Raw genomic sequence first — 6,781 nt, 5'->3', positions numbered from 1 at the left:
GATTCGCTGCTCTGCCTTATCTGTCTTTGATGCCATGGCATCCGTTTAGGATTGCAGCTCAGTTATAGCATTTTTTAGTTCATCCTGACTACTTTTTACTTCTTTTATCTCCATAGAGAGGGATTCCCATCTATTTTCGACCCCAGCTACTATTCTTATCATCGTGATTCTATATTCTAGTTCAGACATCTTGCTTGTATCTCTGTTGGTTAAGTACCTTGTTGACTCTTCTTTTTCCTTTGGGGTGAATTCCTTCATTTCATCATTTTGAAGGAAGGAAAGGAATAAATAAGATAAAAAATTTTAACTAAAAAATTGAGGGGTACCTGGGTGGCTCAGTCAGTTAAGCATCTGACTTCAGCTCAGGTCATTATCTCAGTTTGTGGGTTTGAGCCCCGCATCGGGCTCTGTGCTGACAGCTCAGCGCCTGGAACCTGCTTTGAATTCTGTCTCCCTCTCTCTTTGACCCTCCCCCACTCATGCTCTGTTTCTGTCTCAATAATAAGTAAACATTAAAAATTTTTTTAAAAATTGAAAACAACACACACAGAGAAAAATAAAATAAATGATGCTAGTTCCTAGGTGTTCTTTGGTCTGGTTATTGAAAGAAGCTTGACTGATTAGAGAAAAAAGAGAAAAAAATTACAATTAAAAATAACACATCCACACACAAAAAATCAAATAAATGATGCTAGATCCTAGGTGTATTTTGGCCTGGTTATTGAAGGGAGCTTGACTGACTAGAGAAGAAATGGGAAAAAATTAAAATTAAAACATTAAAAAAACAACACACCCACACAAAATCAAATAAATGATGCTAGATTCTAGGTGTGTTTTGTCTGGTTATGAAAAGAGCTTGGTTGATTGTAGAAAAAGGGGGGAAATTTTAAATTAAAAAATTAAACACACACACAATCTAATTAAATGATGCTATATCCTAGGTGTGTTTTGCTTTGGTTATTGAAAGGAGCTTGAGTGGTTAGAAGAAAAAGGGGAAAATATTAAAAACACCACATACACACAAAATCAAATAAATGATGCTAGATCCTAGGTGTGAAAGGAGCTTGATTGATTAGAGAAAAAAGGGGGAAAGATTAAAACTAACGAGTTAAAAACAAGACACACACACACAAAATCAAAAAAGTGATGGTAGGTAGGTTCTAGGTGTGTTTTGGTCTGGTTATTGAAAGGAGCTTGGTCAATCAGAAAAAAAAGGAAAAAATAAAGGAAAGGAAAAAAATAAAACAAACACAAACAAAACAAGTTTGAAATTTTGGGAAAATGAATACGATAAAACAGGGTGACTTGAAATGATGAAAATAAAATAGAATTTGAAAAAATTACAAAAAAGTAAATAACTTAGTAAAAAAATAAAATAAAGGAAATATTTTTAATAAAAATTGAAAATAAAAATAATTTTTATTATCTTTCTGTATTCAAGTAAAGGAAAATAAATGAAAAAGAAACAATAAAAAAAAGGAAAAAAAGAAAATTGAATAGATGGGCCAGCGAACAGACTGAGATACGATTGATGTTACATCGTTTTTCCCTAGAAGTCAAACTATGAAGCGCTTTATAGTCCCTGAATTAATTACAGGCCCACCTAATTAAGCAGGTGAAGTGATTTGTGGTGTTCCTCAAGAGTGAAGTTGGCCCAGCTGGATGGGGTTTAGTGCAACGGCTCTATTCTCCATTAGATGGCGCTGTTTTAGCTTACTGGGGTGGATTCTTGCGGCGCCTGAAGGTGTGTGTGCGCATGCGCAGGCGGAGTGAACCTGGCGTTGCCCAGGTGTCCAGGCTACTATCAGCAGTCGGTGCTCTCCCTGACCAGTAATCCCCGACAAGGAATCGCGCACCAGTCTTTTGTCCTCAGTTTCAGTCCACTCCCAGCTTTTGCACTATCTGTAAGCACGCCACCAGGCTGCCAGGTGGCACCTCGCTCCTGAGTTTTATCTGAGATGTGGCTGTATTTCCCGACGCCTCACTTCCGAGGGACTGAGACTTTGACCTGCTTAGATCCTCTGGGGGAGGGTCTCAACGAGCAGTGGCCGGGTGCGGGCTGCTCCCAGGAATGCTAGCAAGACCTTGCTGCTGCCAATGTCCAGAGACTGCTGGGTGCCAGCCTGCCCCAGAAGAATTTCACGTGATTGTGTAGCAGCAACGTTTCCAGCATTGTGGAAAATCTCACGTGGCCTGACGACCTCCAGGACCCACTCTTCTGGGAATTCGCTCTTGCCACCAGAGCACCACAGGTATTTGACCTGCAGAGTTTGAGCCTCGGTGCTCCCTCTGTTTATAGTGTCTTAATGGAATTTAGAGCCTCTCCTTTCTCCCTTTTTATTTAGTTCAGTCCCTGCGGCTGCTTCCACCTTTTTTTTTTTTCACTTTGTCTCCAGCTGCTTTTTGAGGGTGCTTTTCCCGTACTCTCCCCCATCCACGTCTCTGGCCTCTCTCCACAAGCAAAAACAGCTCCTTGCCCTCCGCGTCTCCTCTCTCCCGCAGTTCACCTCTCCGCGCCGCATACCCGCCGAGTTCTGTGGTTCATGTTGTGCAGATTGTTGTGTTAATCCTCAAATCAGTTTTCTAGGTGTGCAGGATGGTTTGGTGTTGATCTGGCTGTATTTCATGTACGTGAGACAGAAAAAAGACTTCCTTGCTGTTCGGCCACCTTAGCTCCTCTCTGAACTTTTCTGAGGTTTTAAAGTTCGAGTTGAAGTGTGGCTGGGGTCAAAACCAGGCTTTGAGGAGCCAGGCGTTTAGACATGGCAAGCTGGTAGAGGGATTTGAAGCAAGGGAATGGAATTTCAAGAAGAGGAGGGCTAGCAACAGGGACAAATGCAACAAAGAGGTCATTGAGATAGGACTGAAGGGTGTCTTAGTTGGGAAAGGAGGTCCCTGGCCCCTGGATGGGAACCATGCAGTGGGGGCTAGCAGTGGACACCAGACTGGAGTAGGAGGAGGTGGGAGGGGGGTGGAGACATGTGTTTGCAGCCCTGACCAATGCTGCAGAGAGGGCCAACAGGTGAGGCGGTTTAAGTCAGGGAGCTCACTACTCCTCCATGACCATAAAAGGATGTAGCTCTTTTCGTTCCCTAAGACTCGAAGGCATTCATTTCGGATTTCAGGATTCACTCATGGGGAATGAGATGGTGAACTGGTGAGGAAGCATCGCCTTGCTCTGTGGAGGTGGACTAGATTCACTTGGGAAGTGCTGGAAAAATCCTTGGGAGTATCAGGAGACTATAAGTGCCTCAGTTTCTGGAGGATGTTGGATTTGTGGCCTCAGAGATGGTAACTTAAAGATGGAAATACCTCTGTTCCCTTAATTTAATGCACACCAGAGTTGGTGGCTGAGAGTTTGCAAGAGACTGGTCTGTCGGCCAGGCCCTCAGAGGACAGCTTTAGGAGGGTGGTGTCAGTCAACAGTTTATCTTCTTTTCTCTCCCCACTCAAACATGTTATATGCGTTTTCCTTCCTGTCGCCCTTTCTAAGCCTCTCTTTCCTGCTTCCTTTCTTTCTCTTCTTCCTGACACCCTCTCCTGTCGTTCCTTTATATCTCCTTTCTGGATTTTCCACTTTCACACCATTCCTGCTGTTCAAGCCTCTGCTTCAAACGTTTTACCACATTCCATCTGACAGTGAGAGGTAAGCAGACTTCATGAGGCCAATTTATGGCATCACAAAAGGCCCCCCTCTTTTGGGGGAGCACCTTCCCTGTTATGGCAGAGAGACTCCTGCCCTTTGACATACAGTTCCTGTCTCCTCCTGGGCAGAGTTGGAGGGGAACCAACTTCCTCACCACCTCCAGAGTCCCACACAAAGCCTGAGCAGGGGGAGCAAGGCTGAGGCATTGGTACAGCCAAGAGGCTAATGTCAGAGCTGGGAGGCTGGTTATACACAGGGAACTGACCAAATGAGTAAATATATCAAAGACACTGGGATCCAGGTTACTTCCTGTCAGAGAAGAGAATTACAAACATGAGAAGGGAAAATAAACCCGGTGGTGTTAGATCAGAACTGGAGGTATAAACGTATGAACACGCATTTCACTATTTATGGATAATATAGGAAATATGGATGTAAATGTGTGCATGTGCACACCTGTGCACACATACGTTCCCTAACCCCTGGGTCCACTGACAGGGTCATATGCAACCCCTCCATATGACAGGTGCATAGAGTGCACCATGACCCCAAATCTTACCTTCTAATTACCGTTCTCCACTAAAAGGAATCAAGCCGCTTTGATAGAAATGGCTGAAGCCAGAACTCGGACAGGGAAGGCACAGGATGAGCTTGGGACATCTACTGGTATTGGTGAGCCAGGAAATAGTGAAAAAAAAAATTAAACACAGAAGCTGGCATGCATAGGGTCCCACTGACCAAATTAGGGACAATTTGAGCATAAAAACAAAGATTGTAACAGATTAGAACCTGTTGGATACAACAGGGAATCCTGAGCCCATCCTCATGTAAATAAGTAAATGAATACATCGAAAGCACATGGTTGCAAGGCATCTCCCCACCAAATACTTACTAACTGCACAGTGAGAAAGAGTAACTTAACAGTGGAGATGCCAGGCAGAAACCACCTGAATTACCTGAATTAAGGGAGCAAAGGGAAGATAACATCGTTGGTAACTAGAAAAATGGAAATCCTGCACGTCCCAAAGGGATTCATTGAGGAGAGCACAGCCTCACTTGGTGATGTTCCTGCCAAAGGTGCATGAAGATCGAACCACCCAACCTGAGGACACTCTGCAAAATAACTGGCGCATAGTCTTCAATTGTGTCAAAGTCGTGGAAATCAAATAAAGACTGAGGAGCTATTTCAGACTGTAGGAGACTAAAAACAGAACAATTAAATGCAATGTATGATTTTGAACTGGATCTTTTTATTATGAAGACATAGCTAGAACGATGATGCTCTCATTGGCATTACTTTTCTTATTTTGGTGGTTGTATTGTCACGTAGGAGAATGTCCTTGCTTATAGAGGATAATGGAGCACTGGGTTGGTAATTTGCTCTCAGACAAATCTGGCTAAAACTCCTTTGGAGTGTACTTGCAACTTTTGTTTCAAAATTAAAAACATTTTAAAAAATAAATAAAATGGCACAACCATGTTGGGGAAAAAAAAAGATAATAAGGTGAACACAAAATTCCCATGAGTTGAGAAAGAAAACATGAAAAATTTTGTATGTATCAGGGTTGTGCAGGGCTGTGCCTCAACATCTCTCGAGTTCCCTGTGCTCTCTCCTCAGCTCTCAGGGGTCTTTTGACAGAAAAATCGAGACATACTGTGGACAGTCATTGGAGAGCTGAAGTGTTAGGCAATGGCAAGTGCCATGATTCTTCTTCCCAAGTCACAGGTCTTGCCAGAGGACTTGAGCCCAGCGACTTGAGCTGTAGCTGCTGCTTCAGGGGAAATGGAAGAAACCTGACAGTGTGTTGGGTATCACTAGAAGTGCTGAGTTAGTAGTAGGGCAACTTGTGGCTTGCATCTCTTTTTCCATCTGAGGGGCTGAACTTGGACGTGAAAGGAGCCCCTGGAATATTTGTGCTATTCCAAGACATTTTGTCCTTCAGAATTAGAGCAGTGGGCTGGGTGGGAAGCGTGAAGTACATAAGAACATTTAAGAAGGGACCTAACTGAGAACATTTATTACAAGTTTGTAGTCTTCCAGAGTCACTTTCATGGAATCATGCTTTGCTGTGCTGTCCTTGGCTTTCATTACGGGGCTCTACCTAAAACAGCCTTGGGAAAGTCAGTATTGGCAGAGGAATATGGTGGGTACTGCCCAGTGTCTCCTGCAGGGGGCTCTATACAAATTAATAAATACTATCTTTTTTCAGAGGATCTGGTAGGCTTTGCTACCTTTGACAAGAGTAGGTGTGTGTACTTTTCTCCCCTTTCACCTTGACTGCTAGGAAACTCAAAATTATTGAGGTTCACCTATAGAGATAGTGGAGGACTTTTGGCTTGCAGAGTTACATTCTGTGCTCTCCTTCTCTCTTCACTGTAAGGAGCCCTGATTTTTAAATGTGTTTTGTTGTTTTTCCTATACGTTGATTCAAACTATTCTAAATTAAAATTTTATAAATAAGCCAAATAAAGAGATAGAAGGATCATTGGAAGAGGAAAAGTTGAGAGAAACAATATCTTCTTTGTAAGACAGAATTAAACATGAGGAAGGAAATTATACAGCAAGAATGAAAGAAGTTCCTTCAGTATTTCCTTTATTATTTTATTATTTTTATTTTTTCTTTTATACTTTATGTCAAGTTAGTTTCCATATAACACTCAGTGCTCATCCCAACAAGTGCCCTCCTCCATGCCCATCACCCTGCTTCCCCTCTCCTCCACCAGCCCTCAGTTTGTTCTTAGTATTCAAGAGTTTCTCATGGTTTGTCTCCATCCCTCTCTCCAACTATTTTCCCCTCCCCTCTCCCATGATCCTCTATTAAATTTCTCCTGTTCCACTTATAAGTGAAAACATATGGTATCTGTCCTTCTCTGCCTGATTTATTTCACTCAGCATAACACCCTTGAGTTCCATCTACATTGCTTCAAATGGCCAGATTTTATTCTTTCTCATTGCATGTAGTATTCCATTGTATAAAAATACCACATCTTCCATTGTTAATTTTTTGAGGAATCTCCATACTGTTTTCCATAGGGGTTGCACCAGTTTACATTCCCACCAACAGTGTAGGAGGGTGCCTGTTTCTCCACATCCTCACCAGCTAGAAGAGTTCTCTGATTTGCTCATTTTAGCCA

Source organism: Crocuta crocuta, unplaced genomic scaffold (assembly GCF_008692635.1).
Source record: "Crocuta crocuta isolate KB4526 unplaced genomic scaffold, BGI_CrCroc_1.0 scaffold153, whole genome shotgun sequence".
NCBI lineage: Eukaryota > Metazoa > Chordata > Mammalia > Carnivora > Hyaenidae > Crocuta > Crocuta crocuta.
Note: the sequence above shows the minus strand (reverse complement) of the source record.